At 39.8% G+C, this 8,728-nt stretch overlaps 1 long non-coding RNA gene across 1 annotated transcript; it reads right to left on the minus strand.

Annotated features, from left to right (window-relative positions):
- Window positions 1–1,128: 1,128 nt before the first annotated feature.
- LOC141585191 (uncharacterized) lies at window positions 1,129–7,452 on the minus strand. Its single transcript, XR_012518593.1, has 3 exons — window positions 7,365–7,452; window positions 6,868–6,923; window positions 1,129–2,737 (listed from the first exon to the last, which is right to left on the minus strand). It is a non-coding gene; the product is annotated as an uncharacterized LOC141585191 (long non-coding RNA).
- Window positions 7,453–8,728: the final 1,276 nt, after the last annotated feature.

Here is an 8,728-nt window from a genome sequence, read left to right on the forward strand (position 1 = left end):
GTATTGAAGAACTTTGGGTGAATTGTTCAAAGTAAACTGTGGAGCTTGGTCAAGAGATTCTCTGTGTATCATTTTGTTGAGGTCAATTGCTGAATCTCACCTTTCTTAAGTCCTTAAAGTTGGTTGAGAACAGAATTGCCAGTATATAATGTGATCTAACTAATTTTGACATCTGCTCTGGATATTAGGCAACTAATACTCATTACCGTAAGAAATGAAACCCTCAGAAAGTAGAAGTGTTCCTTTAAATGATAAAATGGAACTGAAAAAAAAAATAGTAAAAGAGGTGGTAGGAGGAGGTAGCAACTTACTGAATACTCACAGATTACCATAATGATCCAGCCACAAATTTATGCATGCTGAAAGCTAATTCCCTGAACATCTGCTCAGAAACCTTCACAGGCCACCGGTAGAAAACTAGAAGTTGGGTTGTTTCTTCCTCCCACCCACCCCACTCCCAGGGGTGGGAGTAGAGGACTATGAATCATAGTATTTTAATGCAGAAAGTGGAAAAAATAAAATAGGACAAGCACTAGGATTTGGGATGAAACGAATTAGTGATCATTTATACATGATATGCATTGTGGGTAAAAGTGGTGAAACAGATCAAATGAGATTATTTGGGGGAGGCTTGTTATTTGTTTAAATTCTGCCCTTTGTGTGTAGGACTTGAGAGACTGAAAGGCACTCTGAGAATGGTGACATTCTATATAAATGCTATGAGGTATGCAAACAGGTAAGGAAGAAAAGAGAAAAAGAAGCAGAAGGAAGGGAGAAATGGAAGGGGGAAGGAAGAGAGGGAGAAAGAAATTCCATTTACATGTATTTTATTTGAATACGTTTCCTGGGTGTGTGCAAGGGGAGGCAAAATATGGGTTACAATTTAGTTAAATCCAAAAAGCAGTTTTTGAGTATTTGCTCATCGTAGCTTAAGAGGATCATAAGGCAGCATGAGTGATCAGATCTCCACATAAGGCATCGCTGTGTCCTCCCTCCTGCTTCTGCAGGCCCACAGAGGATGGCCTACTTTTTACCCCATCACAAGGCAGGAAAGCACACCAAATCAACCTGGGTGCCCTCTAAGCAAGCCCAATGGTGAGGAGGCACAGAAGGCAGGAATTATTTCAGGCTCATCTGGGGCTTACGGAGCAGACCTTGATCTTGAGTTACTGTAAGCTCACCCTGCAGTGGTCTCCGGCTATTCTCAGGATTCACTTTCTCCTCATTAACTTGCATAGGATCTAGATTGGAGTTCCTGGCAATGACCCAAACCGGAAGACTGTGTTTAGGGAGAATGGTCTCCACAGCCTATGGAAACATCATCCATTTCTGTAAGGATTAATTGTAGCAGGTCATTCTCTTCACCAAGAATGGGTAGCGATGCTATAGATTTAGTGAAACCCTAGTGCCTGGGGTCAAAGAAAAAAGGGGCAGAGTCAGAAGGAAGCCCAGAGAACCCTGGCTAGGGAACTAGTTACCAACTGTGTGCTACTAGACATGACAACCTTTCATGTCACCATTACCTCAGCCTTCAAATGATGATAACATTACCTACACCACGGGGTTCCATTGATGATTATGTGAGATTGGATCTCTGAACATCCTGGAAATGCCTAACACAGATGTTAAACAACATTTATAAAATTATGAAAGAGAATACCTAGGTAGGTGAGAGAACAGGTTTCTTAGGCAACTGGGGGAGTAAGCTCGGACCAAACATGTGGGAGACTAGAGTCCTCCTAAGAGAGCTCCTGAAGATCAAAAAAGCACTAGATTCAGTAAGGAAAGAAACATACACACCAGTTAGGGAAACTTTCTAAATAACCAGCCTCTATCTACCCTTAGCTTGTGAACCTGTGACTTCAGTCTCATGATGGTATTGAATCTAAACTCTGTGTGTTGCCTGTGAAAGAATAACAACCAGTAGACACCAGAAGACACCCTGAAATCCACTGCTGCCCTGGGCTTTAGAGGCCACAAATGTGTTTCTGGAGCCATAAACATGGGAGGGAGAGGCAACCACTAAGGCCGGGAGCTGGCCGCTTCCAGACATCTGGCTGAAGTTCCACCACACCCTCATCTCCATCCTGTCTGAAATTGCACTCCCGGGGCTGGCCTGAAGCTGGACCAGATTCTTTGAGGAGCAAAGAACCTCTCACTGGATAATCACCCCAAGAAAGTCCTCTCCCTGGATAATCACCCGAAGAAAGTCCGTGTTTCTTCTTGAGTCCCAGTTTGGAGGTTTTTTTCACCTTCTCTTTGATAACTTTGCCTCTTTTCAGCCCACATAATAAATTGATGAAGAGATAAATGAGGAGCTGAATTGACAGGCAGGGCTGTTTGGGTCTGACTCCTGTAAATTCTAGAACTACTAGCTTCTCCATCATATCTAAACATCAATGAGGACATAGTCTCAAATACATACCTCAATTTTGCAGGTAGTTGGGAGTTCTAGGACACTAATTCTGAACAACGAAGCAGTAAACATTAATAAGCAAAATGCAGTTAGCTTTGGACAACTAATCCATGTCAATACTAGTATGAACAATATTGAATATTGATAGAGCAGGTCAAAGTTTACAAAATGTTTTATACTCATTACCTCATGTGATACGATCATGACAGCTACCCTGTGAAGCAGGTGTTTGTATACCCAGCCTCTGAGCGAGTCCAGATGATTCTCTCTTCCTGATATTCATGCTCTTCCATAGCCACTCCCGTAATGAATAGGGCTCATCTGAAACGATGGAGTGTGGCCTCTAAGATTAGGTCATTAAAGACTTTTTGGTATTCTTCAAGCAAATGGCGATTAAAAAAAAAAAAAAAAAAAAAACACTTTCTGGCTTTCACCTCAGACTCTCTTGGGTCTCTCCCTCTGGAGGCAGCCAGCAGCCATCTTGTGTGGATGCTCAGTGGCCCAGTAGGATAGGAGCAACATGGAAATCAATCTTTAAGTTCCTATCAAAACTTCAGATAACTGCAGTCGCTCTCAGCATTTTTTAATTAACAGTTTTATTGAAATATAATTCACATACCATGCAATTCACTATTAAAGGGTAGAAGTCACTGGTTTTTAGTATGTTCACAGATAATGTGCGACCATCACCACAGTCAAACTTAGAACACCGTCATCACAAAAAAGCAAAACAAAAACAAAAACCCATAACCTTTAGCTGCCACCTCCGTATCTTCCCAGCTTCCCCAGCCCTAAGCAACCACTAAACTGTTTTCTGTCTCTATCCCTTTCATATAAATGGAATTGATAGTATGTGGTATTTTGCAACCAACTTCTTATATTAAGTATCATGATTGCAAAGTTAATTCGTGTTGTAGTGTGTATCAGAACTCTGTTTCATTTTATGGCTGAATAACATTCCATTGTATGTACACACGTTTCATTTATCCATTCATCAGTTCATGAATAGTTGGCTTTTTTCTGACTTTGGGCTATTGTAAATGCATGCTGCTATAAACATTTATATACAACTCTTTGTGTGGATATATGTTCTCTTGTGTATATACCTAAGTGTATACACTGGGTATGTAGTAACTATATGTTTAAGCATTCGAGGAACTTCCAGGCTGTTTTCCAAAGTGGCTGTATCACTTTTACATTTCCACCCGGAGTATTCAAGCATTCTAGTTTCTCCACATATTCACCCACATTTGTTATCTGACTTATTTTGATCTGAAGTGGCATCTCACCATGTTTTTTATTTGCATTTCCCTGACAACCAATGATGCTGAACATTTTTTTCCTGTGTTATGGGCCATTTGTATCTCTTCTTTGAAGAAATGTCTATTCGGATCTTTGCCCATTTTTTAATTGAGTTATCTGGTCTTTATTACTGAGTTGTAAGTGTTCTTTATACATTCTAGATCCAAGTCTCTTATCAACTATATAACTTTCAAATATTTTATTCCATTCTGTAGATGGTCTTTTCACTTTTAAATAGTATCCTTCAAAGTACAAAATATTTTAATTTTGATGAAGTCCAGTTTATCTATTTTTTTTTCTTTTGTGGCTTGCACTTGTGGTGTTATATTTAAGAATCCAGTGCCAAATCCAAGGTCACGAAGAGTTTCCCCAGTTTTCTCATAATAGTTTCATAGCTTTAACTCTTAGATTGAAATCTTTGATCCATTTGAAGTAGTTTTTATATGGTGTAAGTTAAGGGTCCAACTTTATTCTTTTACATGTGGATATCCAGTTGTTCCAGCACCATTTGTTAAAAAGATTCTTCTGGCCGGGCACAGTGGCTCATGCCTGTAATCCCAGCACTTTGGGAGGTCGAGGTGGGTGGATCATCTGAGGTCAGGAGTTTGAGACCAGCCTGGCCAACGTGGCGAAAACCCGTCTCTACCAAAAATACAAAATTAGCTGGGTGTGGTGGCACACGCCTGTAGTTACAGCTACTTGGGAGGCTGAGGCAGGAGAATCGCTTGAACCCAGGAGGCAGAGGTTGCAGTGAGCCAAGATTGCACCATTGCCCTCCAGCCTGGACAACAAGAGTGAAAGTCTGTCTCAAAAAAAAAAGATTGTTTTCCCCATTGAATGGATTTAGCATCCTTCTCAAAAATCAGTTCACCACAGCACACATGAATATATTTCTAGACTCTCAATTCTATTCCATTGATCTGTGTGTCTGCTGCTGTATGAGTACCACACTGTCTTGAGAGCTGTTGCTTTGTACTAAGTTGTACTAAGTTGAAATCAGAAAGTGTGAATCCTCCAACTTTGTTCTTCTTTTTCAAGATTGTTTTGACTATTGTGGTCCCTTGTAATTTCACATGAATTTCAGTCAGTGTGTCAATTTCTACAAAGATGCCAGCAGGAATGCTGATAGGGATTTTGTGGAATCTATAGATGAGTTTGGAGAATATTGCCATTTTAACAATATTAAGTTTTCTGATCCATGAGCATGGACCATGCATTTATTTAGATCTTGTTTAATTTCCTTCATCAATATTTTATAGTTTTCAGAGTGTAAGTTTTCCACTTTTTTGTTGAATGACGATGTATTTTATTCAGTTTGATACTGCCGTAAAGGGAATTGATTTCTGTATTGAATTTTCCGATTGTACATTGCAAGTATTCAGAAATACAATGGATTTTTGTATATTGACCTTGTATCCTAGAAGCTTGTTGAGATTATTTATTAGTTCCAATCGTTTTTTGTTTTTGTTTTCGTTTTTGTTTTGTTTTGTTTTGTTTTTGGTGAATTCCTTAGGATTTTCTATATACAAGATCATTTCATCTGTGAACAGAGATGGTTTCATTTCTCTGCTTCCAATCCGGATGGCTTTTATTTCTTTCTCTTGCCCAGTTGCCCTGGCTAGATCCTCTAATATGTTGCTGAACAGAAGTGACAAAAGCAACATCCTTGTCTTATTTCTAATATTCAGGGGAAAGCATCTCATCTCACCATTAATGTGATATTAGCTGTAGGCTTTTCACAAACACCCTTTGCCTAACTGAGAAAGTTTCCTTCTATTACTTGTTTCTTGAGTGTTTTTACCAGGGAAGTGTTTTGGGTTTGTCAGGTATTTTTTTCTGCGTCTACTGATACGACCATGGACTTTTGGTTTTTATTCTGTTGACATGCTGTATTATATTCATTGACCCACCAACATCTTGACCATGACCTTATGGAACACACTGAACCAGAACCAACGAGCTAATCTGCTCCTGCATTCTCAATGCACAGAAACTGGGTGAGATAATAAACGCTGTTTCTTTCTGAAGCTAGTGAATTTTGGGGTAATTTGTTATAAAGAATAGAGTACAAGGATAGCATGAAGCAACTGGAGTTTTATACATGAAGCAACTGGGGTTTGGAGTATTTACTTACCTTACCAACCTGCTCTGGGTTACAGAGTTGACAGTGGAAGTGATTTGAACCAGGTCTTCTGACTTAAGTCGTTAATTTTCCTTCACAAACTTCTATCTTTAAGGACTCAGCCAAGTTTACTGCAAATTGCTGTCTCTTTGGTTAGCAGTCCTATCTCATACATTGGACAGGTAGTTCACTGCACAGGATAAGTGGCTGATGGGCAAATGGTGACTGATATCTGGCCTGTGCTACCTTTTCACATGTGCACAAAGTCATTTCATAAAGCCTGTTGGGCTGTTCCACTAAAATAATATAAATAGAAAAAGTTTCATATTTTTTGGTTTCTAGTTTTACATGCTGTCCGCCAATATTAGTCAATGAGATTGTCCCACCCAGAAAAAAATTTAAATCTGTGACAAGGTTTGTTCTCACTGCCCTCTGTTCTCACCACCATCACCTTCCCCAACCATGTCACCCACAGCCTCTTCCTCAGGATGTGGCTCTTAGGAAGGAGAAATGCAGGGAAGATATTCATGTAATGTGAGGGTCCTCTGTGTGCATGGCTGAACACCTGACATACTCAATTGTAATGTGCAATTGTAACTATGGAATTTATCTTCATAAGTTTGACAGTTAGATATTATTATCCCCATTTTACAGAAACTAAACCCACTGAGAGAGGTCAAATAACTTTTTTAAGTTACACAGGTGATAAATGGTGGAAGCAGAGTTAGAACACAAGTCCATTGGATTCCAAAAACAATGCTCTGCTCACCATGTCTTACTGTTTCATCTGACTAACAAATCCAAAGGTGATTCCCACCAGGAACATTGACATTCCCATAGAGAAGCTACTGCTGAACAAACAACACTTAAGTCCAAATTCAATTTATCTCAAACACTGTACTGTCAAGCCTTAAAATATGGGATGATTTTGGATATTAAGAACTCCCAACCCCCTTCAAAACATACCACATGAATGATCTCTTTGACTTAAGGGTAGTCCCACTGACCAGTCCCCATGGATACAAACCGACAGTCCATTAAAGTCCATGTCCTGGGTCTCAGAGGATGGCTTCCTTTTTAACTCTGCAATGGAAGGAAAGATCTACTGATACAGAAGGCAGATGTTCATTCATTCCTTCAGCTAATATTTGGAGCTTACAAAAGCAACATCCTTGTCTTGTTTGTATCTGGTATTTGACAACACAGAGGATAGAGGATACAGCACTAAACACGGCAGACACGTTCCCTGACCTCATGGAGCTCAGAAGACAATGAGCTCCTTAACTTGCCCTACTCCTCTTATGCAACACATACACACAACCACACATACACACACACACACACACACACACACACACACACACACACACACACACCCCTACCCGAAATAGGAAAGAAACTATTCACATAACTATCATTATAACCCCTGTAGTAGAGGACTCAATTGATGGGGCAGACCTTGGGGATTTGAAAGTAAGAAGTAACTAAGAAAGTTAAAGCAATGCTTTCAAAAACTTTTCTCACCTTCTCAAGTGAACAACCAGCACATTCACGCAGATGCCTCTAAGCAGATACACAGGGGCCAGAGGAAGACCCTCAGACTATTGTTCTCCTCTCACCTGCAGGTCAAGAGAAGTACATGGCTAGGAGAAAGAGCAGTAAGAAGAGATGACCCTTAGGAAAACTTGGCTTCAGGCTCAGGAATGTCCGCTTGTTATTGCCACAGTGTGACTTGGGAATCTCAGAAGGTGGCAGGGTTTGGGTTCGTTTTAGAACAACATGTAGAAAGAATTGACAGGCCACCCACAACCTTATCTGAACCTATGATGTCTACAAAATTGGGCAACAAAGTTTAAAGAAACAGCTTTTTCCTTACAGGTTTTTGGTGCCAAGACCCCTTCTGGTCCAATTGTAACTAAGTAAGTATGAAGCCAAGAAAATTAAATGGAATTTTTGGAACTTGATCCTGGGTGTGCTGCAAGCTGAGGACAGAAATATTTGGACTGATGAAAGTGGGGTGTAGGCTTGTTTGCTTTAGGGTCCTTCCCATCCCACAGAACTCTGGCCAGTCTTAGAGTCAGACTGGCTTCCAGGTTCCTTGGGAAGACCAAAGTTCAGAGTGATCTGTCCAAAAACCTCTCCTTTTACAGTGTATCATCAGGAGAAAATTAGGTTAAGACAGAACCGCTTTAAAAACTCCATGTACCAGAAAAACTGGTTAGAAGAGTGGAATTTGAAACTATGTCAAAGAAACAGATGCACAAGTACTGATAAGGTCAGAGTGTGGGCAGTCTCAAGGGCCGCCGCAGAGGGCGAAGGAAAAGCAGTGAGCGGGGAGCTGGGCCCGCTTCTGCCTGCAGCCCGTGCAGCTCAGCTTTCACGCCTCACAAACTGGGATCTGAAAAAGCTTCCTCTTAGAGAAAAAGATCCTGATACATGAGCTGACTTAGATAGATGACTGATAGATGGATACATAGATAGATAGATAGATAGATAGATAGATAGATAGATAGATCGATCAATATAGATTAGATATAGATAGAATAGCTATAATCAATGATAGATTAAATAGATAAAAATAGATTAGATATAGATCAATACAGATTAAATAGATGATAGACTATATATAAATCAATGATAGATTAAACAGATGATAAATAGAATAAATATAAATCAATGATATTTATTAATGATAGAATAGATATAAATCAGTGACAGATTAAATAGAGAATAGTTAGACGGACAGATAGATAGATAGAATGAAGATTGGAAGGCAGACCAAGACAGAGAGAAATAGACAAAATATACTCAACATGAGAAATCCTGGTGGGGTAGAAAGAATGCTGCTTTGGAAGTTAGGAGAAATGTCTTCTGGTCTAGTTCTGATG

Source organism: Saimiri boliviensis, chromosome 7, assembly GCF_048565385.1.
Source record: "Saimiri boliviensis isolate mSaiBol1 chromosome 7, mSaiBol1.pri, whole genome shotgun sequence".
Classification (NCBI taxonomy): domain Eukaryota; kingdom Metazoa; phylum Chordata; class Mammalia; order Primates; family Cebidae; genus Saimiri; species Saimiri boliviensis.